The 23,965-nt window shown below is 33.5% G+C and overlaps 1 protein-coding gene across 1 annotated transcript in view; it reads left to right on the top strand.

Moving 5' to 3' along the window:
* LOC134746315 (zinc finger protein 177-like) overlaps window positions 1-23,965 on the top strand; it is a 78,772-nt gene that overhangs the window by 33,275 nt on the left and 21,532 nt on the right. The window lies entirely within an intron of this gene.

Genomic DNA, 23,965 nt, shown 5'->3' with positions numbered 1-23,965 from the left:
CCGCATTCTTGGAACCTCACTCGACTGTAAACCATAATCATGTCCAGTATGTAGATGAAGCCGTTTTGATAGCATGTGCTCTAGTAAACTTGCAAAGCAGTATAATAAAAATCAAATATTTTTTGTCTCGTTTTATTATATAAATCCACAAATGAATATCCTTTTACATAAACAAACACTTATCAAATAAATCATATAATAAGTATTAGGGGACATCCTACACGAAGATCGACCTAGCCCCAAACTAAGAAAAGTTTGTAAGTACAGTCCCCATCAGATGTATCAGACCGGCTAAAGTTCTCACAAATATCTGAGCACATCTTTATTGTCAAGACGTGAGGGTATGTGTTCAGATATTTTTGAGCACATCGGCCGCTCCGATATATCTGATGGCGACTGTACTAAGGGTACTAGGAGACGATATACAACATACCAATATAGATGAGTACATACTCATATACATAGAAAACACCCATGAGTCAGGAACAATATCTCTCTTGTTTATTAAAAAACTGATGAGAAAGTTGTATTTTATCCACATGTGGGGCAAAGTAATCAGATGCAAATTTTGAGTTGTTTCCTTAGGTTAGCTGGTGGAATTGACTTTTAAATGATGATTTTGAATGATCATTTGGATTTGGTCTCGTTTGATAGTTAATATTTTCTTCGGGTTGGTGTGGTGAAAATTTTTGTGTTTCACTCGGGGGCAAAATTTGTTTAATCCTCGTGCTTTGAAACCCTTGCAACGCTCAAAATTCCACTTTAAACAACAACTTTGCCCCCCTGTAAAACAAATAACGATTGCTCAACACACAAATACCAGGGGCCCATTTCTCGAACGGTAAGGTACATACCTGCGTCAAACAAGGGCCATTTTAATACAAATCTAAATATTTTGTAGAAATGAAGAACAAGAATAAAACGTAGGTTATTATAGTACTTAATATTCACTTTATTGACCGTCTGAAAAAGTAATTCACTGTGACCCGCTCTCCCCTAATTTGAGATTTAGGTATCACTACACTACAATGATTTGAAGTTTGAAAAAAAAAAAAAACATTCTAAGATTCAGGCATTTAAATAAACATTTATAGCGCCCCGGCTTCGCACGGGTTACACAAAACCTTAATGTGGGCTGTACACATGTGTCTCGATAACCGATTCTGTGTGCCTTTGGGCACTTATTATAAGACTTTATTTACCAGCTGATGCAGGGCAATCCTCACTATCACATGATGCATCATTGACATTATTATTATTTTTGTCTAAGTGAACGGTCACAATATAATTTTTTTTTCTTAATTTGGTCTCCGTTACAACTTCAGCCCGAAGAATACATTCTGTGTTGCTTCTTTTTATTTCGACATAGCCTACATTATTTTCCACATATCCGTTCCTTGATGCCCTAAAACAATAAAAAATGAATGAAGTTAAGGTTTAAGGTCTATATGTAGACTAAACATTGCAGGTAAAATATAAATAACAAAATGTTTAATGTATGTATTTCACTGATACGTACAGGAGGGCCTTCGCTCCTCTAATTTCGGCGGCATTGCTGTGCTTATCACTGTTATGATAATAATTTAAAATCATAACTAGGTCCATGTGGGGCAAGTTTGTACAATCTGCTCGCATAAACTCGCTCATCCTTCTTGCAAAACTCAGTCCAGGGTCTGCGCAAGGGTCGGGTCGTCGTGAAGGCAAGAAAACGTCCAATATGCAGTGCCAAGTTGTCGAAAGTAGATTTAATCTTTGTCCAAATACTCGCAGATGTCGTGGGGAATCAGAAGTCCGTGGCTCGTGCTGAGGTCGTCGAAAATCTCAATGATAACCATATGATAACACTAAATCGCATCAGAATATGCTTTAGTTATTATTCTGAGATTTCTGAGGTTATTTTTCGGCAATGACAGCTAAGTGACACTGACATCGTTTTTTTTTCTATCTCATCAATTAAATCACGTGCACAGGCATTGCAGTGCCTGATCTGCTATTAAATTTCACAAACGTCATCTCGGTCACTTAAAAAAATATATTTAATAAATAATACGAAATAAAAATGAAAGAGCTGCATTTCCGTGATCGTTATGACGAATACTATCGGATAAAAATATAATTTGCCTATCTTCAAAAAACTTTACCTACCCAATTATAGTAAAGACCAACTTAGTTTTTTTTTTATTTTCTTATTACATGTGTCATTTGCCAGTTGTCAAATTTACTTTCAGGGTAATGATAAAAAGTTTCATAAAAACGTTGGTATAGCTACAACCTACATCTATTTGCCAGTTGTGGCAATAAAGATTTAATTAATGGCACATTTTTCTTCAATCTTTACCATAAAATAACAGTTATCGATCAATTTACTTGAAACGGACAGGCTTTTAAAATCGATAGCCATATTTTAGTTGAATAAATGTAGTTTTATCACAATATTTGCCATGACAAATCGTAGTTAGGTTGATTTTTGGATTCTAAATGTCACTATCGGATAGATCTAAGAGACCGCTAGCATTAGGTGGTTTATTTATTGGGTACTGTTGAAGAAACAAGTGTTTTAGATGATTTTATCAGCAATATGGTACCTTAGTTAATTTTATTAGGTAACTTTCTTTGTTTATAAAAAAATACTTTAAAGACGTAATATAAATTAACTTTTTATTTATACGTAATTATCTGCAAGCACCTAACTTTTACTGCTTCTTAAATGGGATTACTCAAATAATTATAACTTTTTGAAATACTGTGGTGTACCAAATCATCGTTTATTTTGTTTTATTTTTGTTATTTATGTTTAGGTTAGGTAATTGATCCTTGAATGCACCAATACACCCTGTTTTAATTTTATATTACTTTTTACTTTATTTAAAAACACGACAAATTTCAAAATAAAAACGTATATAAACTTGTATTATTGACTGTCCGCGCCCTCTTAATTTTATTTGTTAGTTTACATTAATGTTTCGTTGAGAGCATTTCCATCCAGAATCGGTAGCTTAATCGCCTGTTAATTTGTTAGAGCTGAGCCCAAAAGTGCCGCCTTTCAAAATTTATGGCTTCATCTCGCTACTCTTACCACGTTTTTTACAATGACACTTTTGAAATAGCCGTCGATTTTATTTTATTGGTATTTTAAGTATCAATAACGACCGTCTCATAATTTGTTGGTTGATAAATATTTCTTACTTCTCACGTCCTATGAGGTGAGGGATTTTTATACATATGGTAATTATATTATATACAAATTTCAATCAGAGTAGAAAATATTTTTTTTAAAATATTATTGTAAATAGACATATGCGGCCATGTGCGAGTCGGACTCGCGTTCCAAGGGTTCCGTACATTACACAATTTTTAACAATGTATTTTTTTATGTGAAGTGTGAGTGAAATGTCTTTAAAAACCCGTAGAGGTCGGACCAAAAACTAAATAATTAAGTCCGACTCACGCTTGACTGCACATTTCTAATAGGTTTTTCTGTCAGCTATAAGAAAATAACTATTTTGTGATTTTTTTTTTCAAAATATTAAACCCAGTAATTTCGGAGATAAAGCTCAAATGGGAATGGTCATTTTTTGCCTATTTTCTTGAATAACTTCTAAACTGTTTATCCTAAAATTATAAAGAAAACATATTTAAAATTCTCACAATGAGCTCTTTTATTTGATACTAACGACCCGCCCCGGCTTCGCACGGGTGCAATGCTGATGTATTATACATATAAACCTTCCTCTTGAATCACTCTATCTAGTTACTAAAAAAAAACGCATCAAAATATTCAAAATCCGTTGCGTAGTTTTAAAGATCTAAGCATACATAGGGACAGACAGACAGCAGCAAGCGACTTTCTTTTATATTATGTTGTGATGTAACGCAATATAGTTTGAAAAATATATAGTCAATAGTCAATATATTCTTTATTCAAATAGGCCTAGCAACAAGCACTTTTAAATTGTCAAGTTTTAAATATTACCTTAATCTAAATATCAGAGCAATTTATTGATGCAGTTATTATTATTCTTAAAAACATTGAATTATTATAGATATGTCAAACTTAATAATAAGAATTCACAAAAGGATCGTCAAACACCAAAATTGTATAAAAAATACTAGTCTAGAAACTTTCTAGAATAAAAATCTAAATGTCAAAAAATATGGATTACCTAATATAGGTATTCATTGAATTATCAATTTCATCATTATTAACACAATAATAAATAATTAATTATTTTCAATCACAATCCCACGGTGTTTCATCATTCATGTAGTCTTGTGTGCTATAATAGGCTTTAGAGATAAGTTTACGTTTTACATATTTTTTAAATTTATTAACAGATAATTCAGTGATGATATTTGGAAGTTTATTATAAAATCTTACACAGTTACCCATGAATGATTTTTTAATTTTATGGAGCCGAGTGAAGGGTACTGTAAGCTTATGCTTATTTCTAGTATTAATGTTATGTATGTCACAGTTTTTCTTAAAACTGGCAATGTTTTTATGTACATACAGAGTATTCTATAGTAGTAAATATATTGACAGTGCACTGTCATTATGTCAATTTCCTTAAATTTATCTCTAAGTGAGTCTCTATGGTTCATTTTATATATTGCTCGAATAGCCCTCTTCTGCAGAACAAAAATGGTATTTATCTCTGAAGCACCACCCCACAGTAAAATACCATATGACATAACGCTATGGAAGTAACTAAAATATAGTAATCGAGCTGTTTTCACATCAGTTAAGTTTGAATGAGTGTCAATATGGGGACCCCATTGGAGTTTAGAATCTAAAGTTATACCAAGAAAAACTGTACTATCAACCAATTCCAATTCCTCGTCCTTCACAATGACACTTGTTTGCACATGCCTTACGTTACTAATAGTGACAAACTTAACACATTTAGTCTTTTTCTCATTTAACAATAAGTTATTAATATTGAACCAATTTACTACTTCTGAAATAGCATCGTTTACATCACTGTAAGCTTGTTGCTGTCGTTTGACTTTGAAAATAAGTGAGGTATCGTCTGCAAACAATACTATATCATGGTGGGTCTTTACAAGGTATGGCAGGTCATTAATGTAGTTTTTTTTCCTATGGCTTTTTGTGATACTCTACTTCAGAGATTTACAGTTTGTAGATATTGTACCGCTTCCTTGGTTAAGGTGGTGAAATCCTCCACCTGCCCATGGTATGACAATCAAATACCGTGTGGTGTACGGCCTGCTCGGGTGCTCCACATCGGCATACTGATGACTCGCACCAGTTCCATTTGTGCCATAAGTAAGCACAGTTCCCATGTAGATAAGGAACAGGAACGGCCCCAATATTGATCCCTGCGGTACACCCATAGAGACCAATGACCCCAGTGATCGTTGTCCATTCACATCGACCCTTTGTATTCTACCGTGTAAGTAGGACTTAATTAAGTTCAGTGCCGATCCTCTTACTCCATAAAAGTGCAGTTTCCTGATCAATGTTTCATGACAGACGCAATCGAAGGCCTTAGATAAATCACAGAAGATACCCAAAGCAACCTGTGACTCCTCCCAGGCATCGAAGATCTGTTTAATTAGCTCAACACCAGCGTCTGTTGTTGAGCAACCCCAGGTAAAACCAAATTGTTTGTTATGCATTAAATTATTGATGTTAAAATGTTTCAATAACTGAGACAATACTAATTTTTCAAAAATTTTACTGAATGTCGGTAACACTGATATCGGTCTAAAGTTCGTGGGGTCGGATGTGCTACCTGATTGAAATAAAGGAGTGACTTTACTATGTTTCATTAGATCAGGAAACTCACCGCAATCAACACTGTTATTAAATATAACTGCCAAGTCAGGCGCTACAACTTCTATTAAGGATTTGACAGCATGGACAGATACTCCCCAGAGGTCACTAGTTTTTTGACATTAATTGATTTAAACGCCTTTATTATATCTGAGGCACTCACATGTTCAAAATGAAGGTCTCTACTATATTCTGGGACATTATCTTCTAACAATGTAACGGCAGACGAGGGTGATGAATTTAAGTCCTTGGTTGTGGAAACTGGTACCTCGGTGAAGAATTTTTCAAATTATGTTGCTACATCTAAACTGGTATCTACAATATATTTATCAGTACGGTTTTTACTCACTATTATTTTTAGTCGCTTTTGGCGACATGTTTCGGATTCTTTGGGAATCCATTCTCAGGCACGAGTGTCCGCGGCGGTTGTACGTCATGCACTAGTCGTGAACATGTCGCCAAAAGCGACTAAAATAATAGTGAGTTAAAACCGTACTGATAAATATTTTTAAATATGTCTCACGATAGTTTAAGTGCGATTGGAGTCTACAATTTTATCATAAATTTTCAGTTTAAGATCATACATTATTTGTGTTGATCTACCAGTCTCCACATTAATCACTTTCCACGTTGTTGTTAATTCTCTCATTTACCCCCAAAAGTGGCCCCCCATGTTTAAAATTCATTTGTTTACGTTACATGTCCGTCTTTGAGTCACAAACATACATACATTTCAATTACAACTTAATTGGTCGAGTAGCTTCAGAGAAAATAGGCTTGTAACAAACGGACAGACAGACGCACGAGTGATCCTATAAGGGTTCTGTTTTTTTCCTTTTGAGGTACGGAACTTTAAAAAGCATCCGTTTTTCACATTTTATTTATGAATCGGGATAATACTTTCCAAATTGCCTTAAAAGTAGGTAGAGTATGTATTAACAATCCCGACAAAGAATCTGTATCGGGTAACGGTATAATCCAGAATGCTAATTCGTTTGGTAACGAGTTCGGACCTAATACTCACTTATCTCAACTAGACGCTTCGCTAAACATGACTTGAAGGTTTAAGTTTATAACAGCAAGCGTTTTACTTCTAATGTATTTTATTTTAAAACAAGATAAATAGGTACCTAACATATACCAACAAAAGTTTTCGCATCACACTATAGATGACTAGTAGAAAATTAAGTAACAACTATTATTAACCTTTTATTAGCAAGTTACGTTACAAGATTTTTAAGATATGTAGATAACGATAATATAACAGAATTCATTTTTTACGTAAATAGGTAGCAAAAAAGCAGACAAACGCCTTTTACGTTCACGACATTTTACGAGACTGTGATTAAGCAAATAATTGTGCACTCTATTTGTAGGATACCCAAAACGCTATGCGCTTGTGGATTAAGGCGCTTCGTAACTAGTGTAAGCTTTAATTTGAAGCCAATAAAATCGAACCACTTGCCATCAAACACAAGACTCTATGAAATTACAAATGATTCCATAATCGCTTGACAGCTGGCCAGAGTAGACACACGATAGTGAACCAAAACAAAACTAATCATGATTAAGATTAACCTTACGTCGTAATTCTTCGATCACTTTGGTCGGAGCCCATAAACATCGGACGTCACGTTTCAATGAAAAATAGTTTTAAAACGGAAATGGGTAATTTAAATTCTAACTAACCACATAATTATTAGTGTGTGTGATATAAGGAATTGCCAATAATCTATCGATCTGTTAATATCTTAAAAAATAAATGAGGTTAAAAAAGTTAGTAAACTGAAATCGAATTACCTGCGAAAGTGTAGGTAGATATATAATTTCCTATATAGGGACGTTTATGTAGATAAATACTGAAAATCCTTTCTTAGTCTTTGTACCGTCCCGCTATCTGAAACAAATGTCGCTATAAAATAAGTATTTTATTTTCTTGTTCGGTTCTGGAATCAGACTAAACCTGTGTTAGCCGTCCTTTACGTAAAGTAACGACCTTTGTATCGGTGAATATTGTTTGGAGATAAAATAGATTCTTGTTATAGTTGACAATTCAAAAGTACTTATAGTAATACTTTTACTTGAAATTAAATTTATCGAATAAATTTTTACAAGAAATTTTAATTATGAATTCCAAATTTAGTATTAAGTACTTAAAAACAAATCATTCAACAGTTTTGTATTATTATAGTGCGTTCTACGACGTAACAGAATATAAAATCTAAACCTACGAGTACAGTAACATAACCAGTTAAAACATAACCAGTTAACGTTCTAGGAAATCTTTAATGTAAGTTTGAAAGCTTTGAAATTGAGTCTAAGTTAAGCAGTGTCTTATTCCAAGACCTCCAATTAAGTAAATCCCCTTCTTGGAAGTTTTAAAGAAGAGCGATTGCAACATGTCGTGATTAAAGCGAATTATTATATGCTTAAAAACTGGTTATTAAATAATTTTTATTTTAATAGTATAAAGTTTAAAATTTATCTATTTTCAGTACCGAAAAAAAGACTAAGGAGACCCTACCGATTTTTTCCATATACGTTCATACGTGCAAAACTAATGGTTACAGAATAAATACTCGATTATGTTCTTGATTAGGCATACTAATGTAACTTTTGCATTTTGATTATTTCCAAAACTATGAATGAAAGTCGGTTGTATACTGTTCAGATATAATAGTCACGAGACCAGAAACAATTACAAATTAATATTATCCTTAATGTATTCTAAATTACATAAATAACATTGAAAACTAATGTTATTAATATAAGGAGCGAAATTTCGATGATTTCTCCGAAACCACATATTTTCGCTTACACACGCATTTCTAATCCGAACTTGCATTTCTAAAAGTATATTCCAAAGTTCATTTAAGACAAACAGTGGCACAAATTACATCGACGTCGGAGCTTGCGGCGTTCTCACCTTTACTGCCAACAATCAATCCAATCAAGCGTTCATCGTTCTTTCCTACTAGTGCGACAGTGACAGTTGCGTTTCGTTCGCTACGGAGCGTTAACGATTGCACGTTGGCTACACACCCAGCTCTAATCACACCCCTCCTTATACTAAACAGAATTTAGCAATTCTGAGGAGATACGTGTTGTTAAAATTTACTATAATTTGTATGTAAGTATAATTGTTATCATCTAAGAAAAAAACAGTTAAATTCGTAATTTCGTACCTACATAATAAACTTCATAGATATCTTAATTAATTTTTAGTGATTCTAGTTTGAAAGAGGTCTTGACCCCCGCTCCGGGTTTTTCCTGATGCAAAGGCGTCTGGCGTGATGGGCACCTTTGCGTCGGGGACAGCCCGGGATGGGTTTCAGTAGGTAGTTTTATAAACATTTAGTTTATATTTATATTTAGGTTTAGTGATTAAGTTTAGTTTTTAACTAGTTTTACTATTACCTATGTACCTATTGTTAAAAATATATTTTATTTAAATAATTAAACATTAAAAGATTAACTAAATGAATGTCAAAATTGTCAATAAACGTAGTTAGGATAATATAAATGAAATAAATAAATTAAAAATAAGTATTTTGTGCTTAAATAAGTATACAGTTTACTGTTAAAGGCATTGAAAGATTCCTCTTAGTTTTATTATTAAACATTTAATAAATTTCAATTTCATTATCTTCCTACAATTCGGTTATATCTAAAAATCTTACTATACAACTACCATACACTACAACAGTGAACGCATCTTTATATTTCCAATTTTAAACCTTATTCAGAACCCGTGATATATCGGCTACCGAGGCAATACCTGCCCACCAATTACTAAATAATTACAAAACCTTAACTTAAATACTAAAACATCATAAGAATATAACAACATCTTATACTCTTATGACCTTAGACCCACGCAGTTGATAAAAGGAATTAAAATAGGCTCTCTCAACTCAGTGCAGTCTGGTAATTATGATAACAAAAAATATTACGCGTAACCAGAAGTCGATAAAGCTCTTGTTTATTCCATTACAAATATGTAATGTCTTCAAATTATAAGATAATGGGTCGTCCAGATCTAGCGAATATGCCGCTAGCACGCCGCAAATGGAACTTAATAATCGATGCAAACGTAAGCATTTATAGTAGGTAAGTTAGTTTAGGAGTGAAGCCGCGGAAAGGTGGACAATCCGATATTACAATAGTGTCTAATATGAAAGCTTAATTGTATTAGGTAGATATAGATATACGAGTATATCTGCTTAATATATCGACTATGGCTACTTTCCTTTAGACAGGTGATTTTACAAGTAGCAAAAACGGGAGACAAAAATAATCTGAATTTAAAACATTTGAGCCATCTTTCCTCCGAAACCATAATACACCCGAACCGTGGAACTTCCCTCTGTTATTTGGCGCAATTATAACGTCGTGGAAGAATTTAAGGGCAAAAAAAGCGATAGAATTTGCAGGGCCCTTGATTAAAATTGTGACGGGATGATTGTTAGCAACGCATACTGCCTTTGCCTTTTTGTTTGATTATTTCAGAAGCTTGATTATGGTTTTTGTCGGTGTAATGCCTGGTTTCGGAAGTAATTTAAACGTCGGAATTGAATCCATGTTTATACTTTAAGGTTATGTTATGTCGCACCTATACTGGTGGCATCAAGATGTATAAATGTATAAGTAAGATGTGGTTAGCAAATATGTATACATTTTTAAACCTATGAAATTTTATTTTTTATACCTCTTTATTTATTTTACCGAATACCTACTCATGCAAAAAAAAAGATTAAATAATGTATAGGGACTTCTTCTTTCCAAATTTTCCAATTAATCGGATAAAAAACAGTAGATCCTACATTACCTACATTCTTCATGGAATTACTTTTTTCAAGTTTTTTTTCGTAAAGGACCGTTTTCTTTATTCTGTATAGAAGTTTCTAGTACTTACGTCTTAATACATTTAAAAGGAGTTTTGAGTAATCTTGAATTATAATTTAGTTTTTGAGTACGCTTCACGTATATTCAAGACAATACATATTAACAAAGCCAAAAGGAAGAAGACAAAAACGAGAGATTGAAAACAGGTGTGATGTGAGCGTGTACTTACCTGCTTAACATAAACAGGACGGTATTGTACGTACCATACCGTGACAGAGGGGTGGCACAGTATTGCACTTCACGCTTCGGTATACCACGTGTTCAGGGTGGGAGGCAGACCGTGACATTGCTGTCAACACCTATGGTTAGAGCCAATTAATGGTATAGCACGCCTTTTGATCAGTTGATAGGATGATAAATGTGTCGTAGCAATTGTCGTTCTCAAACACGATGTTTTGATAGAAAAATATAGCATGAACTTGAAGAGCATTCAACGCTGGGGCGCCACTTGGCTTGGCGATTAGTGAAAACCTCATGTTTTTAATATAAAATGATAGTTGATGGTGATGCTGGAAAGTAGAAGATTGTTGGGTATATTGCTCATATTGTTATGCTCCACGGTTATTCTCCGTTGGCTAACAGTTTTTTTTTTTTCAATTGTAGATGTAGGTATTATTTATTGAGGGTTGGGTAGACCGAGTCACAACGTCATTGTACATAGTTCGCTATTTTTTTTTTTTTTAATTTATTGAATAAGGAAGCAAATTACAGTTTTTTAGATCATTACAAGACCCATCGTAGGCAAAACCTTATGGAGGTTTGTGTGCCGATGGGGAGTTCGAGAATAACATAAAGAAAAACAATATTATATCCTATATCTTATCATAAATATGATTCTTAGTATACATAGCTTGTGTCGTTAGTTTTTAATAAGTGCATTTTAACGACATTTTTTATATGTTTACCATTTAAATATTTAGCACAAACAACTTCTGGCAGATCATTCAATATTTTAGGTAATATATATGTGTACAGCCTAGTGCCATATATGTTGTTATATTTGGGTATACAATATTTGTTTTGGTTCTGTAGACATCTTAGTTTTGTACATCTTTTGTGTTCTTTTAGTTTAGTAACATGGTGATATTCTTCTGTTAGTATGGCTAGTTTACACATATTTTGAACTGGGAGTAAATTACAGTATTTGAAAAGTTGGGAATAGTCTGTTTCGTACTTCTTTTTGATATGCTTAGGTACAAGTGTCTTCAATAATCTTATTTGTAAGTTATATATTTTTTCTATATATGTTTTATAGGTTTTACCATAAGTACTCAGAGCGTAACCGATCACAGAGTCAGCAAGGGCTAAGTACAACATACGTAGGGTTTTGTACGGTAACTTATATCTTAATGTTGACATTTTACTTAGGATGGCTCTCAACTTATCGCACACATAATTAATGTGTGGTCCCCAGTTGAATCTGTGGTCGATTATTAACCCAAGGTACATGTGCTCTGTGACCACTTCAATTTTTTCACAGTTACACGTTGTGATATTATGCTGGTGCAGGCAGCTATGTTGGTGTGCAAATACAGTAATATTATGAGTAGTTTTATTGTGAGCTGAACGAATATGCATTATCTTGGTCTTTTGGGCGTTAATTACTAAACCGACATCGTGCGCCCATTTGCAGAGGGTGTTAAAGTTGGATTGCATTATGCGTTCTGCGGCAGCTATGTCACGGTCGGCTGTGATAATGCATGTGTCGTCCGCGAACTGATAGACAGAGCCCTCAGTTATTATGTTGCACATATCATTAACATATAGCAGGTATTCCGTTGGGCCAATTATGGATCCCTGCGCCGTGCCTTTTTCGGTTTTTATTTCGTCACTGTATGTATTGTTTATTTTTACTCGTGTATGTCTATTTTTATTATAGCTTTTCAGCAAGTTAACTAGAGGGCCCTGTATACCGCTCTGCTCTAATTTGTAATATAACGTTTCATAATCTAGCATTTCAAAAGCTTTGCTGAAATCAATGAAAACAACGAGCACATGCCTTTTTTCATGCATGTGCTCGTTGATTTCATTGTTGAAGTCGCGAAGTAGCTGAGAGGTACTTCGATTTTTTTGAAAACCGTATTGTTTACTGTTAATTATATTGTTTTGAGTCAAAAAGTTACTGATTTCGTTACCGAGGTATCTCTCAATTATCTTATCGATACACGACAATATAGTAATTGGTCTATAGTTATTACAATCACTATGCGCTCCTTTTTTATAAATAGGGCGTATTATACCCGTTTTGAGTTCGTCGGGATATACCGATGTGGCAAGGCAGGTGTTAATCAAGTGAGTAAGAATTGGTGTTATTTTAATACAATTTTTTTTAATGTCCATGACTCGAATTTTGTCATACCCAGGGCTTTTTCTATCATTTAGACCTTTAATTATTTTAGAAATATTGTCGCATGTCGCCTTTTTAACCCTCATTGCCACATCTGCGCCCCCGGCGAACCCGGTATGGTCCAGAATTTGTGTTTTACATGTAACTGATATTTTCTTTACATTATTTTGAAATTCTTGGGCAAAATTACTACATATTTCTCTTTCATTCATTTTAAAATATTTCATGATTACATCATCAATGGAACAATTTATTTTGCCGCACAGTTCATTAATTATGCGCCATATTTTTTTCGAATTTTTAAAATTAAAATTAAAACTAAAACTAAAACTTGTTTAGGTTTAATATAAAAAAAAAAACAGTTTAGGATGATATGCCGTTGTTGATTGCATATCAATGAGGATATAATAAGATAGAGCGGTACTGTCATAGTAAATTTTGTAACCACTATAAATTCACTGCCATCTATCGACATACTTTAAAACTAAAAATGAAAATTTATAAAAATACGTTAAAATGTATTTAAATATGGATAAATGATTTTTTTATTTGCATTAATTATTCGCTGGTACGCGTTAAAATTATAAATAACAAACGAAACAGTCAACGCCCTCTATACGAGAGTAGGCCAAAACTAGTGGCGCCATCTGATCGAGAATCAAATTTTCGTGATTTTCGAGGCACGTTTTTTCCGACTGTATCCATCTATTACGGAGTTATATCTATCTTTGTTGCATATGTACCTAGGTATGCAAACGTAGAATAATAAATTAAGTATTTCTGAACCTAGAACCTGTAAAATGTCTAGTTGGGTCGACCTCGGTAAGGAAAACTGACGTTTTTCCTGTGAACTTACGTAAGTTAACGATTTGGGTAGACTTAACTAAGACTTTAATCATACAGCTTTTAAGAAATAGCTTCCGGTAAAAACATTATTAAGAGTATTTATTTTATGATGTACACAGGAAATACGTATAACCTTATCTCATACTAAATTTAATAAATTGCATATTGAAATAAACAATAACTTAATTATTTCGGCGTGTAAAGATAGTTTCAAAAGAATCGTTATTTTAGTAAAAAGGTATTTAATTTATTTTGCAACTTCTTTGCTTAACGTTATATGCCAGCTATAAGTCATGCCCACTTATCACTTCGCACCTAATACTACAGTAACGCACGCCCACCGTGAACAGAACATCGATTACACGGTATTTGCGTGCAATACCGACCGTGACGGTTAGTATAGCACGGTTTGAGTGGGGTGGGTGGCAAAGCGTGACGATAACACCCTATTATTGCTAATGGTTGTTGATACATATCATTCATTAGGGATAATACCCAATTTCCCACATAAATAAATAAGATCGAATAAATAATTAGATAAGTAGGTACAACTACTACATGTTTGAGACTAATGAAAATCGTAACGTATTTTGTTCATAAAAAACAAAATTATTATCGTTTTAGTTTGTAGATTTTTAATTAGGTATACCTTTGACTGAAAACTGCAATACTGCCAGTGCACAAAAAAATACTAGGTATGCCACGATTGCCACTTAAAACAAAACTGATCCCAGAACCTGCTCACAAGTGTTCCATTCATTCTGCAACCTGTCTGGACCTATAGTAGCTGTCAAATTGGTACACAATCAGTGCACCGCGGCTATGCAGGCGGGGTAATAAGATGCAATTTTAGATCATGACTGTACCATTTGTGACCGCGCGAGCCGGGGGGATAGGCTTGGTACATACAAGTGGTGTTAGCGGGAAAAACTAAAGGTTCAGATCAGTAAGTTAAGAAAATTACATTTTATTTTAATATGGTTTAATTTCTTTCACTTATAAGAGAGTTACTGCAGCAAAACTCAACTTGTTTAATCTACATTTGAGATAAAGGTACCTACTTAATTTTCTTTGTCCGTGAACCATAGTTGACCTGTTGTCATTAACAACGAAAATATTTAAATTATATAGTTAACACTTATTTACACATATATCTTAGACAACAAGTAGTTAGTTTCCTTACGTATGGTCCGCTTTCTCCTACATTTTGAACAATTTTATTGCAATAGCAGGCAATGTGTCCAGTTCCGTAATTCCCAGTTATTACCTACCCCCGGCCTTCACGAACTCGCGCCGTTTTAGAAATTGTTTCTACTTGACCGACAGCACGTGCGGTATTAGGAGCGGTTACCTACCGCTCCATATTATTATATCTGATAACATTATTTGCTTTCTGTTATAGTTTAATTATTATCAAATCTACGTATATTTAGTACTACGATAAACATTTTAATTTCAGTATGGCAAACGTTTGTCTGTCGGCTAACAAATTTCTCAAGAACTATATTACAATAAATACAAATGTTATGCCATAGGTACATGTCATGTGTATGTGTAATTGTTAAACATAAAATAATGTTGATTTTAAATATACCACTATACTTAGCCGTGCAATTAATATAATGCCAGCCATCTAAAATTTCTGTTGCAATAATAAAGTTCTTCAAGAATGTATAATTTAATTAACCGTGCCACTATTTGAAATCGCTTAATAATTTGGTGCCATTTAACACACCCGCGTCTAATCAAGCCAAAACTGCCTAATTGGTTGTTGGCATATATTGCAGACATAATTCGTCGGTATGAACGCAGGCGCACGGGTGCTCAATTTGGTGGAAGTGCGGCAAATAATCGCCTCCGGGCTTGGTGCAATCAACGTTTTCACGTAAGAGTAAGGTCGGACAGACGCGAAAGTACTGGACGTAAAATGAACACTGATTTGTGTAAATGTTTGATTGCAATCGCAGGACTTTTCTAATGAGTTGTAATATTTTACGTCTTATGGAGGTACAATAATTTGATATAATATAAATATTACTATTTCATGAGAAAAATATATATTTTTCCTACTATTTTTTTGTGATTGTAAAAACTGCAAAAAAATTACCTGAGTATTCTTTACCCAAAGCAAAATTTTGAATCTCTGTCCCTTTACCCAGTGTTTTTTTTTTTACTTTGGCACTTTTTTAACTTAACGAAAGTACGCAAATAATTCTATTCATAAAATTCCTTAGGTACAAAATAATCCCTTTTAGTAGCAAAATATCTATTTTTCCTACAATTTTTTTGTGATCGTAAAAACTGCAAAAAATTTACCTGTGTATTCTTTTCCCAAAGCAAGATTTTTAATCTCTGTCCCTTTACCCAGTGTTTTTTTACTTTGGCAGTTTTTTAACTTAACGAAAGTACGCAAATAATTATATTCATAAAATTCCTTAGGTACAAAATAATCCCTTATAGTAGCAGCGTGCAGTGAACACTGCATTTGGTGCATAAATTAGTGGCATCCTTTAAAAGATTCGCCCGAGGCCCGGACGTTCGTTTCGGCTTCTGTTTGCGGCGAAATGAATGCATTACTAAAGAATGCACGTACTGCAAAAGCGTTTAATACAGGCCTTTACTGATTGGTAATGCGCTGGGGTCCTACCTATTACTGAAAGTCACGCAAGCAAGCGGAACTTCTCTGTAAAACAGACTATTGTTTTTGTATGTAGCCTCCCAGAAATCAAAATTATATAACATCTATTTATCTCAATGATTTCTTTTCGATAATAGCATCACGAAAATAAACAGTTGAGAAATCAAACTAAAACATGTATCTAACAAGAATCTAAACAATCAGAAATCTAATGTCGTCTAAAAAAATCACTAAAATTGTACCATACTAAATTCAGCCCCTATAGCAATTATAATCGTTGGTCACACCGAAATACGGTTGGGTAATGTAGCTCTCCGGTTAAGACATAAGGAAAATTTACTTTTAATATGTAGCGATAATTTTATGAACGTTAATTTATGTACAACGTGAATTTCTAACACTTTTAGGTAATTTCTTACCTACTCATCTTTATCATAAGTGATAGCGATGAATATCGAATGCAACGTATGTAATGCCATAAGGCATTAAATACTAGTTAAGAGATTAGTAGTAGGTGGGTACTTGTCAATGAAACTCGTTATCAAGATTATTCACTCGAGCGAAGCCAGGACGGGAAGCTAGTCACTGACTCGCCTGTCAGTATTTCACATCTGTTTATATGTCTAAAGGAGTGTGTAGAATGAGTGGAATGAATTGTAAGCCTAGGGATAAAGGTAGAGTCGATACTAATAACTGTTGCCTATACTGTTATCTAGAAAGTTACATTGTAATTATTTGACCGAATTTGTAAATATCTTTCTTGACATTTTATCTGTTTGCATGTTTTTTTTTGTAATTTTCCTGACATCTATTGTTCTAGGGTGTAAGTGAATTTGGTGTAGTACTGTAAGCTTGCACTGTATTAAATAAACAATAAATCATACACTTAATATGAATATGTCTTATTGTGATATATCAAATCAAATGATAATTCGTACATAAATTACAATAAAATTTAACTGGCACAAGCCGGGGCTCGATCACAAGACCTTCGGTTTCAAGAGTCGCACGCCTTAAGCTTACCGCTGGGTCACCAACGCTTGAAGTGGCCTGCAAGTTGTATATTTACATAAAAGGATAATTGAATTTAAAAATTTCACAATGGACATGTAGACGAATAAACTTTAGCACAACCACTCAAAGGGAGTCATTTTATATTTAGTACCTTCCTTTAATCATTGAACTAAAATAAATGTAGTAATGCAATAAAGCAGTTACAAAGTACCTACATATCAACGTTTTTCTGTACCTATGTATGATGTGTAGGTACTACTCGTGGTATTTTGTATAGGTCAATGTGCAAGTACCTTTGTAGAGCGTGCGCGGTGAGCGATTTGACGCCTCAGGCGCGCTTCTGCGTGACCAGGCAGCCGCACGCGCAGGCTTGGAGGTTATTTAAAGGGTCCTTTTCTTCGGTACCTAACCCAAGAGATGGTGGTAGACTCAATACCTAGTTAAAAAACACGAATTAACGCGGGTAAGGTAAGTAGTTAATTAACTAACTACTTACTTGAGAAAATGCAATACATTACTAATTGATGTGTGAATAAATAATCGCAAAAAGTAAATTATTATTATCAATTTCTTTTCAACTTTGTGCCAATTTTTTGGAAGTTTGCCAAGCACGCTTTACAATTCCCAAGTGAACCAGACAAATTGCCGGGACAACTCTAGGAAGATGATGATGAAGATATTACCATACTATTTGCGTTGCTTAATTTCATTTGAAATATTAATATACTCGTATGTACCTTGTTTGTATTTTTATCAACAACGGCTATTAATCAAACTATTTTGATTCTACACAATTTTTTTGACCAAATATTTTTGAAATTTACCTATTATACAATCACGTTAGACCCCAAAATGATCAGCATAGTCCAATTTGGCTCAATATAATCATAGTATCTGTGAGTTGCGGTAAACGAATCTAACTTATTGATTTACAATATCGGTTAACTATAAAATCAGATAAGAAGGAATCGTTTTACTCAATTTGGTTCCGTGGACGATGAACGCAAAAAGTGTATAAATTGCCGTGATATTTTAGAGTTTTTTTTTTTTATAAATGCGCTAGGTAATCGTACGAGTATTGTCGTTAGTGGTATTTTCATTTAAATTATTTTGTATTATTGTACGAAGCTTATAAAAGGAGGTATGGTTTTAAAACAAGCAAGGTAGTCTACCTTGTCTGTGTGTATAATATTGACATGACTTGTTAAAATAATACCTATTACAAAATTACCATAATTTGCCCGTATTTCCTTTCAAAGCTCTTCTTTCTGAGAGGCCCCAAAAACATTTAATTGGTAAGATACTCGTTATACGGCAGTACGTCTCAATAACCGCTTGATCCAAAACAAGAACGTTTTTTAGGTCCCGATTCACGATTGACGTCAATTAATTTTGATAGGCCCATTTGGGAGATTGATTAAAAGTCGATTGCTCGTTGAATTCGTATCGATTGTTCGCATTGTACTTCAGTCGAAAGTGGACTACTGAGCCACTTTTTTTCAAATGACGTTTGTGCGTTAATTACTTTTATTAAAATGTCTTAGAAGCAAAATTAAACTTCAGGTGACCTATTTTGAGATAAGAATAAAACACAGTAAAATGAACATATGTAGGTATTTTGATAGGTAACATTAAAAAACGTAAAAACCCAATGTCATACATATAGAAATTGTAGGGTACCTCCCTTAATAAATTTATCGGCAAAAGAAATCAAAGAAAATAATTCAGAAGAACCGATTATTGCTTGTTGTTCAGTAAGAAATCGATCCCCATAAGGAAAAGCGAAATGACCTGTAGGACCACCAAAGACGTTTGTTACGTGCCGGAATAAATGTAATTACGACTTTAGTCCACAAGCTTGTTTTTTATCAAAATCGCAATATTAAATTTATCCAGGTTATGGATATGGTTATCGGGTACAGGTACAGCAATTAGAGGGTAAGGTACCCTTTTTAAAACATATCGCATTTAAATAAAACAAAAATACGCCTAATTTAATCATCTACCTATATTGGGTCTCTATTGTTTGACATAATTATTGAAAGTCATAATGTAATGATTGTCATATTATCATTAGTCATAATTTGGTTTTTCTCAGAAACGCTTAACTTTTCAGGATTGCCATAAAACAAAACTAACCTAACCTATCTATAGGATAACCCGAGGAAAATCCTGAAAAGTTAACGGATTCAGAGTGACTAATGATAATATGACAATCATTACATTATGACTTTCAATAATTATGTCAAACAAAGGGACCCAATATAGGTTTTCAACAAGAATTTCGGCATAAGTTTCTATATTTTTTTACTGCTGTGCATTTTTTTATCTAAACTTACCCATGTAGTTAGGACTTATGAGCCACAACAACAGCAACATTTATTTTAGTTATTTCTGCCTATATAAATACATAATGCTACCCTATATTTTACCAAAACGGTATTTTTTACTTAACATTAGGACATAACCCTTCGTCTGAGTCATTGGAACAAAAAGCTGACATATCCCAGACTCCTGCGCATCCGCCCGACTAACGGTACCGAGATTTATGAGAGCGCGTCTTCGAAAATACCGATACTGGTTTAGAAAGGATTTTTGCTGTGAATAAATTTCCATTTCACTTTCAAGGCTTAAAACAAGAGTACAACAACCAGTTTGAAAATATTTTGTAATAATGTAATGCTTATTACTAAACTAAAAACTAATTTATGTATGCGATTGCAATGAAATTGTACTGATTGGTTTTATTTTATTTTACCCCAGTTATGTGTGATCTATATGTACCGCCTTTATTTGATAAATTTTTAGTTGTCGAATTGAATCAAAATTGCGAACTACGTAGAAAAATCTGATAACATAAAATACCGATTAGGAAGCTATTGAAATACTGACAATAAAATTAAGTACTTACCTACCTTACCAAACTCTATTTTTATGTATACAATTTATGAATGTTTGTGTTGTATTAATTTATTGTATTCGAAGCCCCGGGCCTACATAGCAACCTTTGCCCATTAATTGGCGCGAGCACCAATTTACGAATGCGCGGCTACCATCTAACCTCCGAAGTCTCCGAACAAGCGGTGTTGTAAGCGTGAATGTCTTCACGCTTAAACCGCTGAACTGATTTAAATGAACTTTGGTACCTATATCTATTACAAAATTTATGTAAATGTTGTTTTTATCAATAATCATCATCATTATTCCATGCAGACGAAATCGCGGGAAGAAGCTAAAGTCAAGGAATTTGATTTATGTACCACTGTACTGTACATAAATCAAATTCCTTGACTTTTTTAATGTTATTAAGAGAAGTGGCTAGTTCAACGTAAATAATACATTTAACTATAAGAAAGAAAATAAAAGAAACTCCTAATATTAATCATGCGACATAATATTTAAAATCGTAACCTGACTTTTATTATGTGAGTTCTTTATTCTAATTTGATGCTAACAACCATCTAATATATTACAAATCTACTCACGTGTTAAGAATTAGTGTAGATTTACATTTTTATAACTTTTTAACATATTTAACTATATGGTAGCAATCACTGATTATGTTTTGATACACTACTCTCGTATCAATTCTGAATAATTTATAATAAATATGTGTTTAAAAGATTTATATAGTCATTTAATGTTGACATATTAGTAAACAATTATAATATATGTTTTAAGGTGTACAGTCACCATCAGTTATATGGAAGCGGCTGAGGTGCTCAAAAATATCTGAGCACGCACTCTAACTCCTTGAAAATATAGGCGTGTTCAGATATTTGTGAGCGTGCTCCGATACCTATATCTGATGGCGACTGTACAATTATTTTATTATTGATTTTAAAGTAATAAAATAATTAATCGATTTTAAAGTAAACTGCTAAATTAATAAAATAAAATATATTTTACAGTACATATGGTGCTACTTTCTCGCACTAGTGCGTAAAGAGCACTTTTCGTGCATATGTCGAAAGTTTAAAGGGCCATATGTACTGTAAAACGTTGTACGATACACGTGCGAATAGGTAATTCGCAACTCGCGTCGATTTAAAACACGCCACTCGTTTAGAATTTCCTCTTTTCCGCACTTGTATCGTAAATAACTATTACGATTTGGCAATAATACCTTTCGTTTATTTTTTTATTGCTTACCAAATACGGTTCCCACGATTCTACAGCACACTAATGTACGAACTTTCAAAGTTTTCTTTATCGTACCGTTGCAAGGAAGATTTCGCTTTAACCAATATTTTAAATCTTTCAATATAGACTGCTTGATGACTAACTAACTAGTATTCCTAAAATCGAGTATAAAATAAACAAACGTCTGTAATCCATATACTTAATATTATAAATGCGAAAGTGTATCTGTCTGTCTGTCTGTCTGTGTGTTAGCTCTCCACGCTTAAACCGCTGAACCGATTTAGTTGAAATTTGGTATCCCGGGTCCGGAGTCCCGGGAAAGGACATAGGGTAGTTTTTATCCCAGAAATCATCCTTTATGGGGGTGAAAAGGGGGGTGGAATTTTGTATGGAGAAACGATAAAAAGCAGATTGGATAAAAAATAAGGTACCCAAATTACTAACTCCACACGCAGACAAAGTCGCGGGCAAAAGCTAGTAAGTAGCTAGTACTTTTGCACGTATTAATTAAGAATAATTACCTATAGATTTCGAGCGGAAGCAATAGTTTCATATAGTAGATACTAAATAAAATATGAAATACTGTATTTGACATGTAAAACTATGTTTTATAAAGGAATAAATGAATGAATGAAGATAAATAGGTATTTATTTAACTTTATAAATAAGTAAACGACTGCGTATGTATCTATGTAAATAAGTTGTAAAGCATAAATTAAATTACGAAAAAATATAATATATAATGTGCATATGGGGTATTACATAAAATGCTTTAGATACCAATAGGTACTTGTACATATAAAGTACTTAATTTACCTTATTTTTTTAAAATGCTAAGAACAATTGTTATAAGTAAGTCTAGAACTATTACCTACACAGGGCGCTGGTCCATGCAAACTTACTCATACTTGTTGCAATTTTCACGTCATTATGTATAACTCCAGCGCGGCGGTTACTTCAAAGCTAGCTGTCGCCATAGATTAATATTCAAAATGGCGTAGACATGCCAAGGGAATTTATAATAAACTCAAATAAGATTAATACTACTTGACTCGAAGGCATCCTGACTATATGTAAATAACATTATGGAGCAATGTACACTGAAATAAATGTCATATACTAAGAAAAAGTGACCAAGGCCCCCAGTGCCCAAGGCTGGAATTGAACCAGCGTCCTTTGCTATCGCGGCAGGTGCCTGAGTCATTCGGCCACCTGGGTCACGGCAGCATAGGTCGAATTTTTCCAAGTATATAGCCCCCTGGCCATCCCTAAGGTAGAACAGTATGGTTCGACCTTCTAAACCAATCAACAGGTGATTCCGAGCCAGCGAGAGAGACAGAGTAGAGAGAGTAGCAGAGAACGCTGGTTCGATTCCAGCCTGGGGCACTGGAGGCCTTGGTCACTTTTTCTTATGCTATGACATTTATTTCAGTTTATAATTTATGTAGTAGTGTTTCTACTTAAAATAAAACAAATAAAAAGATTTACTAAAAAAATATTTAATTTGTTCTAATACTTCTAAGAGTATTTAGCAATATCTTATTATTTGTAGCGAAAAACATGGACAAGTTATATTTTATAAGTATGTCAACAAGTTTGGTAACTTTATCTAACACAAAACTAGATGTTTTCGTAATTTTAACATTATACATAGTGTGGTTTACGCAATAACTTGCCTTTACTAAGTACAAACTAATTTAAATTAGTACGCGTACAAATATTACTAAGTTAAAAAAACACATACAATATTTTATTCTCAAGACACACCTACTTTCATCCGCTTCTGTGCTTAAAAATGTATTCTTATCCTACCTATTAAGCAAATGAATGCAATTTACATCATGTTATGATAATGTAGTTATGCATATTGCACTGAAGCAATTTCACCATTAATGCACTGTGATACTAAAACCATTACGCTTAATAGAAACGCGAATTATTATCGCTTAAGATCTAGCAGATAGCGCTAAAGTTGGAAAAGGATGTATATTTCATAGAATGTAGACTGATAAAGGCTCTGAACTGATATGGATATGAGCGAAAAATTAGCTCTCATGTTTATCTCGTAAGCTATGCATATTAATGTGTGGTAGAATCGTAACATAGGAAATACTAGGTTACTTTGTAACCCATAATATAATCGAATTAAGACACCTACGCTATGTTAAAAATACAAATGAATATAGGTATTTATAAAAACTGTGATAAAAAGACTGACTGTAAAAAAATAACAAACCAAATTATTTTTAAATAAATATATAGTTTTAGGTACTAG

This window comes from Cydia strobilella, chromosome 1 (assembly GCF_947568885.1).
Source record: "Cydia strobilella chromosome 1, ilCydStro3.1, whole genome shotgun sequence".
Taxonomy (NCBI): Eukaryota; Metazoa; Arthropoda; class Insecta; order Lepidoptera; family Tortricidae; genus Cydia; species Cydia strobilella.
This window is presented reverse-complemented; position numbering and strand designations above follow the sequence as displayed.